General features: G+C 43.3%; 2 long non-coding RNA genes across 3 annotated transcripts; both read right to left on the reverse strand.

Annotated features, from left to right (window-relative positions):
• Window positions 1-711: 711 nt before the first annotated feature.
• LOC132799899 (uncharacterized) lies at window positions 712-3,798 on the reverse strand. 2 transcript variants are annotated; one of them, XR_009634855.1, is made up of 3 exons: window positions 3,334-3,798; window positions 3,162-3,222; window positions 712-1,046 (listed from the first exon to the last, which is right to left on the reverse strand). It is a non-coding gene; the product is annotated as an uncharacterized LOC132799899 (long non-coding RNA). The 2 variants fall into 2 exon arrangements; XR_009634854.1 differs by lacking the exon at window positions 712-1,046 and adding an exon at window positions 1,684-1,996.
• A 4,234-nt stretch (window positions 3,799-8,032) lies between these two features.
• LOC132799999 (uncharacterized) lies at window positions 8,033-10,321 on the reverse strand. Its single transcript, XR_009634941.1, has 3 exons — window positions 9,857-10,321; window positions 9,685-9,745; window positions 8,033-8,519 (listed from the first exon to the last, which is right to left on the reverse strand). It is a non-coding gene; the product is annotated as an uncharacterized LOC132799999 (long non-coding RNA).
• Between the last annotated feature and the right edge of the window lie 12,794 nt (window positions 10,322-23,115).

The raw sequence follows: 23,115 nt of genomic DNA on the forward strand, positions 1-23,115 counted from the left end.
CCAACATTTAGGGTGATCCAACTTGGGCTCTTTCAAACCCATAGTTCTCATTCCTTCCAAAAATTCATCCACCATGAACTCAAACCTCCTCACCAGCACGGCTATACAATTATCTTTCTAGAACAACTTCTTATTCCTTAAGCCCCATATCACATAAAGAAGGCAACAAAAGACCAAAGAAAGAGAATTAGGATCAGTGTCAAATCTATCCAGAGTAAGGGGGTTCAAGCACCAAGTAACCAACTCCTCAATATTATTGCAATTAATATCTTCGAGTCGTAATCCCCATATGCTTCCAAATGCCACGGCTTTCGAAACTGGGCATTCTTTGAATAGGTGAAAGTAGATTCCTCCTTTTCTCCACATAACGAACAAAAGACATCTCCTACTTCAAACATGTACCCAATGGCTTGCTTGGTGGGTAGCACCTACGCAACCACTCTCAAAAGGAAAATCTTGACCTATTCATGTAGGTTGGCCTTCCAAATAGCTTGCCAAATTCCTACTTGGGCTGAACCCAAGTCTTCTTGAAGTAGCTCACTGCAACTCTTGACTGTGAATATGCCATTACCACTTCCTGTCCATAAAAGGCTATCCTCGCAAAGACTCCTTGGTTTCTCAAGCTGAAGGATAGCATTGGCCGATTGAGAGTCAAAGATTTCTTTAATAACAATTTCCTTCCACCGCCTGTCAGGACCCGTCCAGAATTCCTCCTCCGGAACCCTAGACAGCCCTGATCCCAGGGAAATACCACCGAACCTTCCAACGGAAAATCCGGCAGCACCTCCCCTAAGGGATTTACTTACCACAAATTTACCTGCACTGAAAACACACTTCAAAAATATCCCCTTATTCCTCCCACAAACTACAAATTGGTTCCACAAATTGCAGTACTTAAAAAAATAAATACAGTAATCCAGTGCAAAATAAATACAACAAGAGTGAAAGAAATATTACAACTGCAATAAAAGAATAACAGGGTACTGCCGAACTAAAACAGCGAGGAAGATCAAGTCCGCTCCGAGTGAACACCGACAACCTGGTACCTAGAGGAACGGAATTTAAGAGTGTGAGATGCTAATCATCTCAGTGAGCGACCCTACTACTATACCATATATTATCACAGTAATAAGTATAAATAATAATTATTTGGAAATAATATTTTCTCTCAAAACCCTTACAATTCACTCAGTTGGAAAGGTTCCCCTTTTAAAACAATTTCACAAAACTCTTTATCCATATTCCCCGAAAACCAAGACATCAATTAAATACCAGAAGCGGTAACAATTATATTTTTAATTCCAATTCAGTTTCCAAACATTTTATTTTTAAAACACAGTTCTGAAAATCATTTGATGCACCCACTATATACCAGTGGCGCCAACAGTACCCAGCGTCCCAAGGTACCGCCAGACAGGAGGTTATAGAGAGAAACCGGCATACGGTCGCGTGGCGTCCCACAGCGCCGCTGCTAACCTGGTGTCCCGGCCAAAGGGGGGTGGCCGCCCTCTCCAATGGCATCCACAGGACACCCTCATAATATCAACCGCGCGCTACTCACACCCACCTGCGCGCTAATCACATCACCTGCGCGCTAATCACAACCGTGTGCACACTAACCATATCACATATACCATATGTCAGGACCCGTCCAGAATTCCTCCTCCGGAACCCTAGACAGCCCTGATCCCAGGGAAATACCACCGAACCTTCCAACGGAAAATCCGGCAGCACCTCCCCTAAGGGATTTACTTATCACAAATTTACCTGCACTGAAAACACACTTCAAAAATATCCCCTTATTCCTCCCACAAACTACAAATTGGTTCCACAAATTGCAGTACTTAAAAAAATAAATACAGTAATCCAGTGCAAAATAAATACAACAAGAGTGAAAGAAATATTACAACTGCAATAAAAGAATAACAGGGTACTGCCGAACTAAAACAGCGAGGAAGATCAAGTCCGCTCCGAGTGAACACCGACAATCTGGTACCTAGAGGAACGGAATTTAAGAGTGTGAGATGCTAATCATCTCAGTGAGCGACCCTACTACTCTACACTATCATACCACGGTAATAGGTATATAAATAATAATTATTTGGAAATAATATTTTCTCTCAAAACCCTTACAATTCTCTCAGTTGGAAAGGTTCCCCTTTTAAAACAATTTCACAAAACCCTTTATCCATATTCCCCGAAAACCAAGACATCAATTAAATACCAGAAGCGGTAACAATTATATTTTTAATTCCAATTCAGTTTCCAAACATTTTATTTTTAAAACACAGTTCTGAAAATAATTTGATGCACCCACTATATACCAGTGGCGCCAACAGTACCCAGCGTCCCAAGGTACCGCCAGACAGGAGGTTATAGAAAGAAACCGGCATACGGTCGTGTGGCGTCCCACAGCGCCGCTGCTAACCTGGTGTCCCGGCCAAAGGGGGGTGGCCGCCCTCTCCGATGGCATCCACAGGACACCCTCATAATATCAACCGCGCGCTACTCACACCCACCTGCGCGCTAATCACAACCGTGTGCACACTAACCATATCACATATACCATATCACATAATCAGAACACCAGTACGTGCACGGTGCATCTAAAAATTATAAAATCCATAAATTTAAATCATAAAACAAATTTCACATTTTTCATAAGCATAGCGGGCATAATCCATCCGCTTGAACCGGGAAATTCTCCACAATTTCCTTATAATCCATACCATAAATTCCATGATTTTCAAATCCACCAACTCCCAAATCCATCAATTCAAATATCCACATTTTTTTTTTCCAAGCATAAATAATTTCTCGAAATATCATAATCAAATCCCATAATATTTTATGGGCATATTTCATAAAAATTGAAATCACCAACATAACCAAATATTTTCCTTGAAATATTTGAAAATCAAATCGTGCCCAATTTACCATTAAAACCACACCAATTTCAAAATCCTCAAAACCATAAAATAATTCCACATGGCATAAATTGGTGAAATACACATTTTCTTAAATCCGATAAATTCACAAATAATTCCACAATAATTCAAATAAATATTTGGCACATAGAAATTAAATTCCAAATATTTAAATCACACATTATATATTCACCAATTAAATTTCCAAAATTAATTTGAAGGTGGGTCACTCACCTTGAGCACGCAATTAACCCATGATCCACTACGGGATCAATTCTACGACTCACCGGTGCTCCTAGAACAAAATTCACAGACAGTCAAATAAATTAATATTTTATTCGGGTAAATAATACCCGGTACCCGGGGCTCAAACACAAACTTTAACCAAAATGGTCGAATGATATACCGAATCGAAGCTTGTGGGACGAGGATCACCAATCCGGTCTCCGTCGACCCCAATTCCGCCGGAGGTAGCCGGAATTTGGTCGGAAAGTTTCGACCGGTGTTCACTTCCCCATATCTCGCAAACCGCTTCGAATTTCTGGGATTGGAGGCCATTTTTGGATTCAGAGGACCCAAAATAGGGGGATAGGAGGCTCAATTGGGAGTGGGCTGGCCGGAAAACACAAGAAAAGAGGAGAGAGAAACTTGGCCGGCCGGCGGCTTCTCCGGCCCGATCGGCGCGCGTCCGGCGGCGGCTGGCCGTGAAACTTGGCGGCCAAGCTCGTGAGGTGGCGGGCTTCCTTGGTGGCTGGCGCGTGAGGGCTATGGGTGGCCGGAATTTGAAAACACGGAAGAGAGAGAGGGACGGCCGGTGGGGAGAAAAAAAAAAAAAATAACTGTTGCGTGCTTGGTGTTTCGGGGAAGAAGAAAGGAAAAAAAGAAAAAAAGAAAAAGAAAAAGAAAAAGAAAAAGAAAGAAGTGGTGGTGTTTTCCCACGTGGGGAAAAGAAAAGAAAAAGAAAAAGAAAAAGAAAAAGAAAAAGAAAAAGAGAAAGAAAAAGGAAAAGAAAAAGAAATAATTAAATAATATTAATAATAATATTATTATTCAAAAATAATAAAATAATTTGATTTTTTTTTTTTTTTTTTTTTTTCACATGGTTGACATGTGGCATTTCACCATGGTGACACATGGCCACCTTCATTGAGTCACACGTGGCACCTCGTTATGCGTGTAAAAAAAAATAATATTAAAATAATACAGTATTTGAAAAACTTTACAGGTCTATAACTTTCAAACCACATGTCCAAATCGGACGTGCCGCTAGTCTATGAACTCGTATCGACGAGTACTTTACAACCATACAAGAGTCAACTCACAATTACATCACAAGAAAAAGTCAACTCCCGGCACCTTTTAGACAGTTTACACTTCAACTTGTTTTGCCCATAACTTTCAAACCGTAGCTCCGTTTTCGACGTGCTACTAGTCTACGAACTCAGGGAGTCATGCACTTCGCCACCGTACCCTAGTCAACTCAAAATTCTCACCGAGTCAAAAAGTCAACTTTTGACCCCTTTCGGTCAACGGTCAACGGTCAACCTCGGTCAACGTGCACGGATTCCGGTGCGATTTGGGACGGGGTGTTACAGCCTTCCCCCCTTACAAAAATTTCGTCCTCGAAATTTCCGCACGTCACTGGAACAGATACGGGTACTGCTCACGCATCTGTGTTTCGGGTTCCCACGTTGCTTCCTCGACTAAGTAGTTCCTTGCCAACCAATCCATGCCCAACACTACTTCAAGTCCGGATAGATCCAACAGGATCAGGTCTGTTTCCATCCCTTGATCTGTGAAATCGTCGGGCGTAGTCCTGGCTCCCTGCTGCGTCATAGCAAACACCCGGCCTTGACTTGTCTGCTGGGTTCTCCTTCCTCTACCTCGACTCGATCCTGCAGACGGCTGTACTGATCCCGAAGAAACTCCTACTGGCTGACTCCCCTGGGAACTCTATCCTGGAAATACCCTTGTATGCTGTGTCCGTCGACCTGCTTCTAGCACACTGCCACTACCATAAGGGCAATCCCTCCTTATGTGACCTGGCTGCCCACACCGAAAGCATAAACCATCCATCTGACACTGCCCAGAATGATTCCCCCTACAAAGTGGACAAATCCGCGGAGAACCAATGCGTGACTGCTGATACGAGCTTGCATCCACAATGATCGAATGGCGAGCTGGCTGGGGCATGCGATAACTATCTCTCCTCTGGAATCTGCCTCGTGGGCTTAACCCATCACTGTCTGAGCCTGAGCTATGGCTCTTCTTAGCTGCTCCCTGTCGAGGTACTCCGCTATACGATCCTTCGAATGATCTGCGCCTCGAGGGTCTGTGTATCTCCTCCTGTCTCTCTAGCTCGAGCGCTGCATCCCTGGCGGACTGATAGGTGGGATGTACTGATCCAGAAAGGGTGTAGCCGATGTTCTCTTTCAATCCGTCTATGAACCTCACCTTCTTCGTGTGATCGTCGGGAATCAGGTGCATGCAGAATCCTGATGGTTCTCGGAATCTCCTCTCGTACTCTGTCACCGTCATGTTCCCCTGTCGTAGTTCCTCGAACTCTCTCCTTCTTGCTTCACGGTAGGCAGGAGGACAAAACTCAGTAGAGAAGGCCATCTTGAACTGATCCCACGTATGCCTTACACGAACAACTGGGCTAACTTCTCGGGTGAAAAACGTTCTCGCACCGGTAGGAAGTGTGCCGACTTGGTGAGACGATCAATGATTACCCAAATGCCGTCGTACCTTCTAGGTGTGGAAGAAAGCTTGAATACGAAGTCCATGTTGAGTTCTTCCCACTTCCACACAGGAATCGGTAAAGATTGGAGTAGTCCCAAAGGCTTCTGTCTTTCTGCTTTCACTTGTTGACAAATCAAACACTTTGATACGAAGTCTGCCACTTCTCTCTTCATACCAATCCACCAATAATACTTAACAAGCGTCCGGTACATCTTGGTACTTCCCGGATGCATCGCATACATCGAGCTGTGCGCCTCCTCCAAAATCTCCTTCTTGAGTCCTGGGATATCCGGAACGCAAAGTCGTCCTTTATACACGAGGGCTCCATCCCTCCTTATGGAAAATTCCGGATCAAGACCTTCTTGTACCTTGCCCTTAATTGTCCTCAACTTAGGATCTTCCATTTGGGTCTCTACTATACGATCCACCAACACCGGTCGTACCTGGAAGCTAGCCATAAGAACTCCTGAAGGGTGCATATGCATTAACACCCCCATCTTCTTCAACTCCACCATGAGAGGTAGTTGGATGACTTGGACGTGAGCAAGAGATCCAGTAGCCTTCCTACTCAAAGCATCTGCCACTACATTCGCCTAATAGTGACTTTAACTTCCCTCTTGTGCAACTTTCCTTCTCATGCCCACTAATTAAGGATAGTCAAATTGGTCCACGAGAACACGATCTACAAGTCTTGGTCATAGTCGAACGCTAACCATAAGGTGCTTCTAAAGCATGCATCCTTAAACCAACAACCAACTCTCGTGACTCGATCAGCACTTTAAAAGGTTAGATTAGAACTTAAGTCTAATTTCCTCAAATACTGGTATCACCAAGTTAAGGTTGAGATTAATTCACTTATCTTCGATTACCCTCCTAGTACTTACAATTATAAAACCCTTGCTCCTCATTGATTAACCAATAGTCTTAACCTCGACAAACATCAATCTTTCTTTTAACTAAATTCAACAAGGTCATGAATAAAATTTCTCAACATCCAAATACCATTCTTGAAAACCCTAAGTTTCCCCCATTTCAAATAAATTCCATGAATCCACACCTCAAGCAATAAAGAATTTAAATCCTAATTCTAGCATCACCACCAATACTATGAACAAATCACTAGATCCTTAACCCAATAAAGTATTCCACACTTCTTAAATTCTAACTCCGTCCCAAAAATCATACTCCTTATCATTGTAAATTATCACCAACAATATCAACCACCTTGAATCGATGAAGCACCATCAATACGAACCTTAAATCTCCAAGGAAATAAGATATCAAGATCTTAGCTTCTAGAATGAAAAATAACCATGCTTAAACATCCAACCATGCCTAAGGAATCATCCTCATCTCATTAACCTCATCAACCACCAAGTAGAACTTTAGTCGCTATCCGGATCTTGCTTGATTCTCTAAACGCTGTCGTACCTTCTCTTTGTGAACGATAGTTTAAGCACGAAATCCATGTTTACATCTCCCTACTTTTACTTATCGGTGACCTAAGTACCTTTATTCGGATCTTGCAACTTCCTTTATCGTGCCAAACCACCATGTCATCCAGTGAGCATTCCATACGTCTTTATACCCTTGGGGTGTATCGCATACATTGAATCACGTGCTTCCTTTAGGATCTCCTTTTTGAACTCAACGATACCCTGCTTTGGATTCTTAATTGGCGATACTTAACCTTAAGTCGCTTTTGGAAAAACCATAACATAAAACAAATAATAAAATATATTTTTCAAATATACCTAACTTGCATAGGCAATTGTTAAAACTCCACATTGAAAATCATATCTTAAAATCCATTGCATAAAATAAAATATGCACGCTTGTAATGGAGGTACGTACGATACCTTCTACATGTTACGTAATCCATGATTCCAACTGTCGCCGACACTCTGCTACCAATACAAACCAGGGTGGTTGCCTATATTGGCCGTCCAATTCCCCGGGCTCATAGGCAACATGATCATGGGGCTAGCTCTACATGGACCACATTGGTTCGCCGCCTCCATATGGTGCAGTATAATATCAAACGATATAACATACAAATACATGTACGAACACAAACCAAAAATACTTGAATAAAACACCTTTAATTTCCAATACCACGTTGAAAAGCATTTAATTTTGATAATCGATTGGAAAAATATTTTGACGCCTTGAAATCGATCGACACACATCCTTAGGCAATCATCATTCTTCTCCATGAACGAAACGGATACCATTCACGATGATAAGCTTGACCTTCAAAAAGAAAAGGCATCCTCGACCATCGACTAGGCCATAGGAATTTCCCGTTAGGCTAGATGATCCTAATTGACACCCTCGAAGATTAGAGTTATTCAAACTCGGGCAACGAATTTACTTCGAGACAAACAGAAAGAACGCTTTCACACGGGTAAAACGAGAGATTAAACACGGATAGGATGCACAACAATGCACAGTCCCTTAGGAATACTAGAACCTAGAGCTCTGATACCAACTGTCAGGACCCGTCCAGAATTCCTCCTCCGGAACCCTAGACAGCCCTGATCCCAGGGAAATACCACCGAACCTTCCAACGGAAAATCCGGCAGCACCTCCCCTAAGGGATTTACTTATCACAAATTTACCTGCACTGAAAACACACTTCAAAAATATCCCCTTATTCCTCCCACAAACTACAAATTGGTTCCACAAATTGCAGTACTTAAAAAAATAAATACAGTAATCCAGTGCAAAATAAATACAACAAGAGTGAAAGAAATATTACAACTGCAATAAAAGAATAACAGGGTACTGCCGAACTAAAACAGCGAGGAAGATCAAGTCCGCTCCGAGTGAACACCGACAATCTGGTACCTAGAGGAACGGAATTTAAGAGTGTGAGATGCTAATCATCTCAGTGAGCGACCCTACTACTCTACACTATCATACCACGGTAATAGGTATATAAATAATAATTATTTGGAAATAATATTTTCTCTCAAAACCCTTACAATTCTCTCAGTTGGAAAGGTTCCCCTTTTAAAACAATTTCACAAAACCCTTTATCCATATTCCCCGAAAACCAAGACATCAATTAAATACCAGAAGCGGTAACAATTATATTTTTAATTCCAATTCAGTTTCCAAACATTTTATTTTTAAAACACAGTTCTGAAAATAATTTGATGCACCCACTATATACCAGTGGCGCCAACAGTACCCAGCGTCCCAAGGTACCGCCAGACAGGAGGTTATAGAAAGAAACCGGCATACGGTCGTGTGGCGTCCCACAGCGCCGCTGCTAACCTGGTGTCCCGGCCAAAGGGGGGTGGCCGCCCTCTCCGATGGCATCCACAGGACACCCTCATAATATCAACCGCGCGCTACTCACACCCACCTGCGCGCTAATCACAACCGTGTGCACACTAACCATATCACATATACCATATCACATAATCAGAACACCAGTACGTGCACGGTGCATCTAAAAATTATAAAATCCATAAATTTAAATCATAAAACAAATTTCACATTTTTCATAAGCATAGCGGGCATAATCCATCCGCTTGAACCGGGAAATTCTCCACAATTTCCTTATAATCCATACCATAAATTCCATGATTTTCAAATCCACCAACTCCCAAATCCATCAATTCAAATATCCACATTTTTTTTTTCCAAGCATAAATAATTTCTCGAAATATCATAATCAAATCCCATAATATTTTATGGGCATATTTCATAAAAATTGAAATCACCAACATAACCAAATATTTTCCTTGAAATATTTGAAAATCAAATCGTGCCCAATTTACCATTAAAACCACACCAATTTCAAAATCCTCAAAACCATAAAATAATTCCACATGGCATAAATTGGTGAAATACACATTTTCTTAAATCCGATAAATTCACAAATAATTCCACAATAATTCAAATAAATATTTGGCACATAGAAATTAAATTCCAAATATTTAAATCACACATTATATATTCACCAATTAAATTTCCAAAATTAATTTGAAGGTGGGTCACTCACCTTGAGCACGCAATTAACCCATGATCCACTACGGGATCAATTCTACGACTCACCGGTGCTCCTAGAACAAAATTCACAGACAGTCAAATAAATTAATATTTTATTCGGGTAAATAATACCCGGTACCCGGGGCTCAAACACAAACTTTAACCAAAATGGTCGAATGATATACCGAATCGAAGCTTGTGGGACGAGGATCACCAATCCGGTCTCCGTCGACCCCAATTCCGCCGGAGGTAGCCGGAATTTGGTCGGAAAGTTTCGACCGGTGTTCACTTCCCCATATCTCGCAAACCGCTTCGAATTTCTGGGATTGGAGGCCATTTTTGGATTCAGAGGACCCAAAATAGGGGGATAGGAGGCTCAATTGGGAGTGGGCTGGCCGGAAAACACAAGAAAAGAGGAGAGAGAAACTTGGCCGGCCGGCGGCTTCTCCGGCCCGATCGGCGCGCGTCCGGCGGCGGCTGGCCGTGAAACTTGGCGGCCAAGCTCGTGAGGTGGCGGGCTTCCTTGGTGGCTGGCGCGTGAGGGCTATGGGTGGCCGGAATTTGAAAACACGGAAGAGAGAGAGGGACGGCCGGTGGGGAGAAAAAAAAAAAAAATAACTGTTGCGTGCTTGGTGTTTCGGGGAAGAAGAAAGGAAAAAAAGAAAAAAAGAAAAAGAAAAAGAAAAAGAAAAAGAAAGAAGTGGTGGTGTTTTCCCACGTGGGGAAAAGAAAAGAAAAAGAAAAAGAAAAAGAAAAAGAAAAAGAAAAAGAGAAAGAAAAAGGAAAAGAAAAAGAAATAATTAAATAATATTAATAATAATATTATTATTCAAAAATAATAAAATAATTTGATTTTTTTTTTTTTTTTTTTTTTTTCACATGGTTAACATGTGGCATTTCACCATGGTGACACATGGCCACCTTCATTGAGTCACACGTGGCACCTCGTTATGCGTGTAAAAAAAAATAATATTAAAATAATACAGTATTTGAAAAACTTTACAGGTCTATAACTTTCAAACCACATGTCCAAATCGGACGTGCCGCTAGTCTATGAACTCGTATCGACGAGTACTTTACAACCATACAAGAGTCAACTCACAATTACATCACAAGAAAAAGTCAACTCCCGGCACCTTTTAGACAGTTTACACTTCAACTTGTTTTGCCCATAACTTTCAAACCGTAGCTCCGTTTTCGACGTGCTACTAGTCTACGAACTCAGGGAGTCATGCACTTCGCCACCGTACCCTAGTCAACTCAAAATTCTCACCGAGTCAAAAAGTCAACTTTTGACCCCTTTCGGTCAACGGTCAACGGTCAACCTCGGTCAACGTGCACGGATTCCGGTGCGATTTGGGACGGGGTGTTACACCATATCACATAATCAGAACACCAGTACGTGCACGGTGCATCTAAAAATTATAAAATCCATAAATTTAAATCATAAAACAAATTTCACATTTTTCATAAGCATAGCGGGCATAATCCATCCGCTTGAACCGGGAATTTTCCCACAATTTCTTTGTAATCAATGCCATAAATTCCATGATTTTCAAATCCACCAACTCCCAAATCCATCAATTCAAATATCCACATTTTTTCCAAGCATAAATAATTTCTCGAAATATCATAATCAAATCCCATAATATTTTATGGGCATATTTCATAAAAATTGAAATCACCAACATAACCAAATATTTTCCTTGAAATATTTGAAAATCGAATCGTGCCCAATTTACCATTAAAACCACACCAATTTCAAAATCCTCAAAACCATAAAATAATTCCACATGGCATAAATTGGTGAAATACACATTTTCTTAAATCCGATAAATTCACAAATAATTCCACAATAATTCAAATAAATATTTGGCACATAGAAATTAAATTCCAAATATTTAAATCACACATTATATATTCACCAATTAAATTCCCAAAATTAATTTGAAGGTGGGTCACTCACCTGGAGCACGCAATTAACCCATGATCCACTACGGGATCAATTCTACGACTCACCGGTGCTCCTAGAACAAAATTCACAGACAGTCAAATAAATTAATATTTTATTCGGGTAAATAATACCCGGTACCCGGGGGGTCAAAACACAAACGATATCTAGAATTTACGAGTTATATACCGAATCGAAGCTCGAGTGATGCTAATCACAGATCCGGTCTTAATTTTCGATGATCGTACCCGACGGGGTTTGAATTTCGTCGGGAAGCTTTTCGGGTTTCGGCTCCGCCATTCTCCCAAACCGTCGCGAATTGGCGGAAACGGAAGTCGGATTTGGGTTCAGGAGGTCGAACACTGCGGACTGGAGCTGGCCGGAATTTTCGGGGTACTCGCCGGAACAGTAATTTCCGGTGGGCCGCCACGTCACCGGCAACCGTCGCCGGAACAGTAATTTCCGACGGTGGCCGTTTGCTGTGAAATTTTGCAGATTTGTAGATCGTGAGGAGAGCAATCCAACGGGACCGACGGTGAGCAAAACGGAGGTCGGACGGCGGAGAAATCACCGTTTGAAGATTTTCGACCCCTCGCCGGAAAACGCTCCGATCCCGGCGCGTCGGTGGTCCGATGGCCGTGATTTTTGGTGGGTAGGCCGGACTTGAGGAGAGGATGCTGGGTGTATGGCGCGTGTACTGTATATCGGCCGGAATAGTGCCGATTCGCGGTGGCCGGCGGTGGAGGGGGAAAAATCGCCGCCAAACTTCGGAAGTCCGATCCGGGCGCGTCCGGCGGCCGTTCGCCGTGAAATTTGGAGGTTTTGCCGGAAATGAGGTGGGCAAGCTTTCTGTCCGGCGCGTGTAGAGTAACTCGGCCGGAACAGTGGCAAAATCCGGTGGCCGGCGGTGGCTCTCTCTCTCTCTTCTCTCTCTTTCTCTCTCTTCCCCGAGAGTTTTTCAAAATTAAAACCCTGCGCGACACTGTTCATGCCACGTGGACCAATCAGAAACTGACACGTGGCGTTTCACTGTTCACCGACCCAAAAAAAAATATTAAAATAATACGGTATCCGGTAAACTTCAAACGTCCATAACTTTTTAACCGGATGTCCGTTTTGAGCGTGCCGCTAGTCTGTGAACTCGTATCGACGAGCACTTCACAACCATGCATGAGTCAAAGCTCAATTCCCCATAAACAAAAAGTCAACTCCGGCACCCCTTGGACAGTTTGGACCGCAACTTGTTTCGTCCATAACTTTCAAACCGTAGCTCCGTTTTCGACGTGCTACCAGTCTACGAACTCGTGGCATCGTGCACTTCGCCACGGTGCCCTAGTCATCTCGAAATTCTCACCGAGTCAAAAAGTCAACTTTTGACCCCTTTGGTCAACGGTCAACGGTCAACCTCGGTCAACGTGCACGGATTCCGGTGCGATTCGGGACGGGGTGTTACAGCCTTCCCCCCTTACAAAAATTTCGTCCTCGAAATTTCCGCACGTCACTGGAACAGATACGGGTACTGCTCACGCATCTGTGTTTCGGGTTCCCACGTTGCTTCCTCGACTAAGTAGTTCCTTGCCAACCAATCCATGCCCAACACTACTTCAAGTCCGGATAGATCCAACAGGATCAGGTCTGTTTCCATCCCTTGATCTGTGAAATCGTCTGGCGTAGTCCTGGCTCCCTGCTGCGTCATAGCAAACACCCGGCCTTGACTTGTCTGCTGGGTTCTCCTTCCTCTACCTCGACTCGATCCTGCAGACGGCTGTACTGATCCCGAAGAAACTCCTACTGGCTGACTCCCCTGGGAACTCTATCCTGGAAATACCCTTGTATGCTGTGTCCGTCGACCTGCTTCTAGCACACTGCCACTACCATAAGGGCAATCCCTCCTTATGTGACCTGGCTGCCCACACCGAAAGCAGAACCCATCCATCTGACATTGCCCAGAATGATTCCCCCTACAAAGTGGACAAATCCGCGGAGAACTAATGCGTGACTGCTGATACAAGCTTGCATCCACACTGATCGAATGGCGAGCTGGCTGGGGCATGCGATAACTATCTCTCCTCTGGAATCTGCCTCGTGGGCTTAACCCATCACTGTCTGAGCCTGAGCTATGGCTCTTCTTAGCTGCCCCCTGTCGAGGTACTCCGCTATACGATCCTTCGAATGATCTGCGCCTCGAGGGTCTGTGTATCTCCTCCTGTCTCTCTAGCTCGAGCGCTGCATCCCTGGCGGACTGATAGGTGGGATGTACTGATCCAGAAAGGGTGTAACCGATGCTCTCTTTCAATCCGTCTATGAACCTCACCTTCTTCGTGTGATCGTCGGGAATCAGGTGCATGCAAAATCCTGATAGTTCTCGGAATCTCCTCTCGTACTCGGTCACTGTCATGTTCCCCTGTCGCAGTTCCTCGAACTCTCTCCTTCTCGCCTCACGGTACGCAGGAGGACAAAACTCTATCAATGGCAGTTGTTCATCCCAGCTACCACGAAACTGCATAATGCAAGACCTTAGCAGGTCTTCTAATGTCTGAATTGTGCACTCTGCTTGTCCATCAGATTGCGGGTGAAAAGCGGTGCTGTAGTTAAGTCTTGCTCCTAGTGCATCAGCCAATTTCCGCCATAGTCGTGAAGTAAAGCGCGGATCTCGATCGGAGACGATGACTAACGGTACTCCATGAAGACTTACAATGCGTTGCACGAACAACTAAGCTAACTTCTCGGGTGAAAAATGTTCTCGTACCGGTAGGAAGTGTGCCGACTTGGTGAGACGATCAATGATTACCCAAATGCCGTCGTACCTTCTAGGTGTGGAAGGAAGCTTGAATACGAAGTCCATATTGAGTTCTTCCCACTTCCACACGGGAATCGGTAAAGGTTGGAGTAGTCCCGAAGGCTTCTGTCTTTCTGCTTTCACTTGTTGACAAATCAAACACTTTAATACGAAGTCTGCCACTTCTCTCTTCATACCAATCCACCAATAATACTTAACAAGCGTCCGGTACATCTTGGTACTTCCCGGATGCATCGCATACATCGAGCTATGCGCCTCCTCTAAAATCTCCTTCTTGAGTCCTGGAATATCCGGAACACAAAGTCGTCCTTTATACACGAGGGCTCCATCCCTCCTTATGGAAAATTCCGGATCAAGACCTTCTTATACCTTGCCCTTAATTGTCCTCAACTTAGGATCTTCCATTTGGGTCTCTACTATACGATCCACCAACACCGGTCGTACCTGGAAGCTAGCCATGAGAACTCCTGAAGGATGCATATGCATTAACACCCCCATCTTCTTCAACTCCACCATGAGAGGTAGTTGGATGACTTGGATGTGAGCAAGGGATCCAGTAGCCTTCCTACTCAAAGCATCTGCCACTACATTCGCCTAATAGTGACTTTAACTTCCCTCTTGTGCAACTTTCCTTCTCATGCCCACTAATTAGGTCCACGAGAACACGATCTACAAGTCTTGGTCATAGTCGAACGCTAACCATAAGGTGCTTCTAAAGCATGCATCCTTAAACCAACAACCAACTCTCGTGACTCGATCAGCACTTTAAAAGGTTAGATTAGAACTTAAGTCTAATTTCCTCAAATACTGGTATCACCAAGTTAAGGTTGAGATTAATTCACTTATCTTCGATTACCCTCCTAGTACTTACAATTATAAAGCCCCTGCTCCTCATTGATTAACCAATAGTCTTAACCTCGACAAACATCAATCTTTCTTTTAACTAAATTCATCAAGGTCATGAATAAAATTCTCAACATCCAAATATCATTCTTGAAAACCCTAAGTTTCCCTTATTTCAAATAAATTCCATGAATCCACACCTCAAGCAATAAGAAATTTAAATCCTAATTCTAGCATCACCACCAATACTATGAACAAATCACTAGATCCTTAACCCAATAAAGTATTCCACACTTCTTAAATTCTAACTCCGTCCCAAAAATCATACTCCTTATCATTGTAAATTATCACCAACAATATCAACCACCTTGAATCGATGAAGCACCATCAATACGAACCTTAAATCTCCAAGGAAATAAGATATCAAGATCTTAGCTTCTAGAATGAAAAATAACCATGCTTAAACATCCAACCATGCCTAAGGAATCATCCTCATCTCATTAACCTCATCAACCACCAAGTAGAACTTTAGTCGCTATCCGGATCTTGCTTGATTCTCTAAAATAAGCACGAAATCCATATTTACATCTCCCTACTTTTACTTATCGATGACCTAAGTACCTTTATTCGGATCTTGCAACTTCCTTTATCGTGCCAAACCACCATGTCATCCAGTGAGCATTCCATACGTCTTGGTACCCTTGGGGTGTATCGCATACTTTGAATCGCGTGCTTCCTTTAAGATCTCCTTTTTTTTAACTCAACGATACCCTGCTTTGGCTTCTCGACTGGCGATACTTAACCTTAAGTCGCTTTTGGAAAAACCATAACATAAAACAAATAATAAAATATATTTTTCAACTATACCTAACTTGCATAGGCAATTGTTAAAACTCCACATTGAAATTCATATCTTAAAATCCATAGCATAAAATAAAATATGCACGCTTGTAATGGAGGTACGTACGACACCTTCTACATGTTACGTAATCCATGATTCCAACTGTCGCCGACACTCTGCTACCAATACAAACCAGGGTGGTTGCCTATATTGGCCGTCCAATTCCCCGGGCTCGTAGGCAACATGATCATGGGGCTAGCTCTACATGGACCACATTGGTTCGCCGCCTCCATATGGTGCAGTATAATATCAAACAATATAACATACAGATACATGTATGAACACAAACCAAAAATACTTGAATAAAACACCTTTAATTTCAAATACCACTTTGAAAAGTATTTAATTTTGATAATCGATCGGAAAAATATTTTTGACGCCTTGAAATCGATCGATCGACACACATCCTTAGACAATCATCTTTCTCCTCCATGAACGAAACGGATACCATTCACGATGATAAGCTTGACCTTCAAAAAGAAAAGGCATCCTCGACCATCGACTAGGCCATAGGAATTTCCTGTTAGGCTAGATGATCCTAATTGACACCCTCGAAGATTAGAGTTATTCAAACTCGGGCAACGAATTTACTTCGAGACAAACAGAAAGAACGCTTTCACACGGGTAAAACGAGAGATTAAACACGGATAGGATGCACAACAATGCACAGTCCCTTAGGAATACTAAAACCTAGAGCTCTGATACCAACTGTCAGGACCCGTCCAGAATTCCTCCTCCGGAACCCTAGACAGCCCTGATCCCAGGGAAATACCACCGAACCTTCCAACGGAAAATCCGGCAGCACCTCCCCTAAGGGATTTACTTACCACAAATTTACCTGCACTGAAAACACACTTCAAAAATATCCCCTTATTCCTCCCACAAACTACAAATTGGTTCCACAAATTGCAGTACTTAAAAAAATAAATACAGTAATCCAGTGCAAAATAAATACAACAAGAGTGAAAGAAATATTACAACTGCAATAAAAGAATAACAGGGTACTGCCGAACTAAAACAGCGAGGAAGATCAAGTCCGCTCCGAGTGAACACCGACAACCTGGTACCTAGAGGAACGGAATTTAAGAGTGTGAGATGCTAATCATCTCAGTGAGCGACCCTACTACTATACCATATATTATCACAGTAATAAGTATAAATAATAATTATTTGGAAATAATATTTTCTCTCAAAACCCTTACAATTCACTCAGTTGGAAAGGTTCCCCTTTTAAAACAATTTCACAAAACCCTTTATCCATATTCCCCGAAAACCAAGACATCAATTAAATACCAGAAGCGGTAACAATTATATTTTTAATTCCAATTCAGTTTCCAAACATTTTATTTTTAAAACACAGTTCTGAAAATCATTTGATGCACCCACTATATACCAGTGGCGCCAACAGTACCCAGCGTCCCAAGGTACCGCCAGACAGGAGGTTATAGAGAGAAACCGGCATACGGTCGCGTGGCGTCCCACAGCGCCGCTGCTAACCTGGTGTCCCGGCCAAAGGGGGGTGGCCGCCCTCTCCGATGGCATCCACAGGACACCCTCATAATATCAACCGCGCGCTACTCACACCCACCTGCGCGCTAATCACAACCGTGTGCACACTAACCATATCACATATACCATATCACATAATCAGAACACCAGTACGTGCACGGTGCATCTAAAAATTATAAAATCCATAAATTTAAATCATAAAACAAATTTCACATTTTTCATAAGCATAGCGGGCATAATCCATCCGCTTGAACCGGGAATTTTCCCACAATTTCTTTGTAATCAATGCCATAAATTCCATGATTTTCAAATCCACCAACTCCCAAATCCATCAATTCAAATATCCACATTTTTTCCAAGCATAAATAATTTCTCGAAATATCATAATCAAATCCCATAATATTTTATGGGCATATTTCATAAAAATTGAAATCACCAACATAACCAAATATTTTCCTTGAAATATTTGAAAATCGAATCGTGCCCAATTTACCATTAAAACCACACCAATTTCAAAATCCTCAAAACCATAAAATAATTCCACATGGCATAAATTGGTGAAATACACATTTTCTTAAATCCGATAAATTCACAAATAATTCCACAATAATTCAAATAAATATTTGGCACATAGAAATTAAATTCCAAATATTTAAATCACACATTATATATTCACCAATTAAATTCCCAAAATTAATTTGAAGGTGGGTCACTCACCTGGAGCACGCAATTAACCCATGATCCACTACGGGATCAATTCTACGACTCACCGGTGCTCCTAGAACAAAATTCACAGACAGTCAAATAAATTAATATTTTATTCGGGTAAATAATACCCGGTACCCGGGGGGTCAAAACACAAACGATATCTAGAATTTACGAGTTATATACCGAATCGAAGCTCGAGTGATGCTAATCACAGATCCGGTCTTAATTTTCGATGATCGTACCCGACGGGGTTTGAATTTCGTCGGGAAGCTTTTCGGGTTTCGGCTCCGCCATTCTCCCAAACCGTCGCGAATTGGCGGAAACGGAAGTCGGATTTGGGTTCAGGAGGTCGAACACTGCGGACTGGAGCTGGCCGGAATTTTCGGGGTACTCGCCGGAACAGTAATTTCCGGTGGGCCGCCACGTCACCGGCAACCGTCGCCGGAACAGTAATTTCCGACGGTGGCCGTTTGCTGTGAAATTTTGCAGATTTGTAGATCGTGAGGAGAGCAATCCAACGGGACCGACGGTGAGCAAAACGGAGGTCGGACGGCGGAGAAATCACCGTTTGAAGATTTTCGACCCCTCGCCGGAAAACGCTCCGATCCCGGCGCGTCGGTGGTCCGATGGCCGTGATTTTTGGTGGGTAGGCCGGACTTGAGGAGAGGATGCTGGGTGTATGGCGCGTGTACTGTATATCGGCCGGAATAGTGCCGATTCGCGGTGGCCGGCGGTGGAGGGGGAAAAATCGCCGCCAAACTTCGGAAGTCCGATCCGGGCGCGTCCGGCGGCCGTTCGCCGTGAAATTTGGAGGTTTTGCCGGAAATGAGGTGGGCAAGCTTTCTGTCCGGCGCGTGTAGAGTAACTCGGCCGGAACAGTGGCAAAATCCGGTGGCCGGCGGTGGCTCTCTCTCTCTCTTCTCTCTCTTTCTCTCTCTTCCCCGAGAGTTTTTCAAAATTAAAACCCTGCGCGACACTGTTCATGCCACGTGGACCAATCAGAAACTGACACGTGGCGTTTCACTGTTCACCGACCCAAAAAAAAATATTAAAATAATACGGTATCCGGTAAACTTCAAACGTCCATAACTTTTTAACCGGATGTCCGTTTTGAGCGTGCCGCTAGTCTGTGAACTCGTATCGACGAGCACTTCACAACCATGCATGAGTCAAAGCTCAATTCCCCATAAACAAAAAGTCAACTCCGGCACCCCTTGGACAGTTTGGACCGCAACTTGTTTCGTCCATAACTTTCAAACCGTAGCTCCGTTTTCGACGTGCTACCAGTCTACGAACTCGTGGCATCGTGCACTTCGCCACGGTGCCCTAGTCATCTCGAAATTCTCACCGAGTCAAAAAGTCAACTTTTGACCCCTTTGGTCAACGGTCAACGGTCAACCTCGGTCAACGTGCACGGATTCCGGTGCGATTCGGGACGGGGTGTTACAGCCTTCCCCCCTTACAAAAATTTCGTCCTCGAAATTTCCGCACGTCACTGGAACAGATACGGGTACTGCTCACGCATCTGTGTTTCGGGTTCCCACGTTGCTTCCTCGACTAAGTAGTTCCTTGCCAACCAATCCATGCCCAACACTACTTCAAGTCCGGATAGATCCAACAGGATCAGGTCTGTTTCCATCCCTTGATCTGTGAAATCGTCTGGCGTAGTCCTGGCTCCCTGCTGCGTCATAGCAAACACCCGGCCTTGACTTGTCTGCTGGGTTCTCCTTCCTCTACCTCGACTCGATCCTGCAGACGGCTGTACTGATCCCGAAGAAACTCCTACTGGCTGACTCCCCTGGGAACTCTATCCTGGAAATACCCTTGTATGCTGTGTCCGTCGACCTGCTTCTAGCACACTGCCACTACCATAAGGGCAATCCCTCCTTATGTGACCTGGCTGCCCACACCGAAAGCAGAACCCATCCATCTGACATTGCCCAGAATGATTCCCCCTACAAAGTGGACAAATCCGCGGAGAACTAATGCGTGACTGCTGATACAAGCTTGCATCCACACTGATCGAATGGCGAGCTGGCTGGGGCATGCGATAACTATCTCTCCTCTGGAATCTGCCTCGTGGGCTTAACCCATCACTGTCTGAGCCTGAGCTATGGCTCTTCTTAGCTGCCCCCTGTCGAGGTACTCCGCTATACGATCCTTCGAATGATCTGCGCCTCGAGGGTCTGTGTATCTCCTCCTGTCTCTCTAGCTCGAGCGCTGCATCCCTGGCGGACTGATAGGTGGGATGTACTGATCCAGAAAGGGTGTAACCGATGCTCTCTTTCAATCCGTCTATGAACCTCACCTTCTTCGTGTGATCGTCGGGAATCAGGTGCATGCAAAATCCTGATAGTTCTCGGAATCTCCTCTCGTACTCGGTCACTGTCATGTTCCCCTGTCGCAGTTCCTCGAACTCTCTCCTTCTCGCCTCACGGTACGCAGGAGGACAAAACTCTATCAATGGCAGTTGTTCATCCCAGCTACCACGAAACTGCATAATGCAAGACCTTAGCAGGTCTTCTAATGTCTGAATTGTGCACTCTGCTTGTCCATCAGATTGCGGGTGAAAAGCGGTGCTGTAGTTAAGTCTTGCTCCTAGTGCATCAGCCAATTTCCGCCATAGTCGTGAAGTAAAGCGCGGATCTCGATCGGAGACGATGACTAACGGTACTCCATGAAGACTTACAATGCGTTGCACGAACAACTAAGCTAACTTCTCGGGTGAAAAATGTTCTCGTACCGGTAGGAAGTGTGCCGACTTGGTGAGACGATCAATGATTACCCAAATGCCGTCGTACCTTCTAGGTGTGGAAGGAAGCTTGAATACGAAGTCCATATTGAGTTCTTCCCACTTCCACACGGGAATCGGTAAAGGTTGGAGTAGTCCCGAAGGCTTCTGTCTTTCTGCTTTCACTTGTTGACAAATCAAACACTTTAATACGAAGTCTGCCACTTCTCTCTTCATACCAATCCACCAATAATACTTAACAAGCGTCCGGTACATCTTGGTACTTCCCGGATGCATCGCATACATCGAGCTATGCGCCTCCTCTAAAATCTCCTTCTTGAGTCCTGGAATATCCGGAACACAAAGTCGTCCTTTATACACGAGGGCTCCATCCCTCCTTATGGAAAATTCCGGATCAAGACCTTCTTATACCTTGCCCTTAATTGTCCTCAACTTAGGATCTTCCATTTGGGTCTCTACTATACGATCCACCAACACCGGTCGTACCTGGAAGCTAGCCATGAGAACTCCTGAAGGATGCATATGCATTAACACCCCCATCTTCTTCAACTCCACCATGAGAGGTAGTTGGATGACTTGGATGTGAGCAAGGGATCCAGTAGCCTTCCTACTCAAAGCATCTGCCACTACATTCGCCTAATAGTGACTTTAACTTCCCTCTTGTGCAACTTTCCTTCTCATGCCCACTAATTAGGTCCACGAGAACACGATCTACAAGTCTTGGTCATAGTCGAACGCTAACCATAAGGTGCTTCTAAAGCATGCATCCTTAAACCAACAACCAACTCTCGTGACTCGATCAGCACTTTAAAAGGTTAGATTAGAACTTAAGTCTAATTTCCTCAAATACTGGTATCACCAAGTTAAGGTTGAGATTAATTCACTTATCTTCGATTACCCTCCTAGTACTTACAATTATAAAGCCCCTGCTCCTCATTGATTAACCAATAGTCTTAACCTCGACAAACATCAATCTTTCTTTTAACTAAATTCATCAAGGTCATGAATAAAATTCTCAACATCCAAATATCATTCTTGAAAACCCTAAGTTTCCCTTATTTCAAATAAATTCCATGAATCCACACCTCAAGCAATAAGAAATTTAAATCCTAATTCTAGCATCACCACCAATACTATGAACAAATCACTAGATCCTTAACCCAATAAAGTATTCCACACTTCTTAAATTCTAACTCCGTCCCAAAAATCATACTCCTTATCATTGTAAATTATCACCAACAATATCAACCACCTTGAATCGATGAAGCACCATCAATACGAACCTTAAATCTCCAAGGAAATAAGATATCAAGATCTTAGCTTCTAGAATGAAAAATAACCATGCTTAAACATCCAACCATGCCTAAGGAATCATCCTCATCTCATTAACCTCATCAACCACCAAGTAGAACTTTAGTCGCTATCCGGATCTTGCTTGATTCTCTAAAATAAGCACGAAATCCATATTTACATCTCCCTACTTTTACTTATCGATGACCTAAGTACCTTTATTCGGATCTTGCAACTTCCTTTATCGTGCCAAACCACCATGTCATCCAGTGAGCATTCCATACGTCTTGGTACCCTTGGGGTGTATCGCATACTTTGAATCGCGTGCTTCCTTTAAGATCTCCTTTTTTTTAACTCAACGATACCCTGCTTTGGCTTCTCGACTGGCGATACTTAACCTTAAGTCGCTTTTGGAAAAACCATAACATAAAACAAATAATAAAATATATTTTTCAACTATACCTAACTTGCATAGGCAATTGTTAAAACTCCACATTGAAATTCATATCTTAAAATCCATAGCATAAAATAAAATATGCACGCTTGTAATGGAGGTACGTACGACACCTTCTACATGTTACGTAATCCATGATTCCAACTGTCGCCGACACTCTGCTACCAATACAAACCAGGGTGGTTGCCTATATTGGCCGTCCAATTCCCCGGGCTCGTAGGCAACATGATCATGGG

This window comes from Ziziphus jujuba, chromosome 1, assembly GCF_031755915.1.
Source record: "Ziziphus jujuba cultivar Dongzao chromosome 1, ASM3175591v1".
NCBI classification, from domain to species: Eukaryota; Viridiplantae; Streptophyta; class Magnoliopsida; order Rosales; family Rhamnaceae; genus Ziziphus; species Ziziphus jujuba.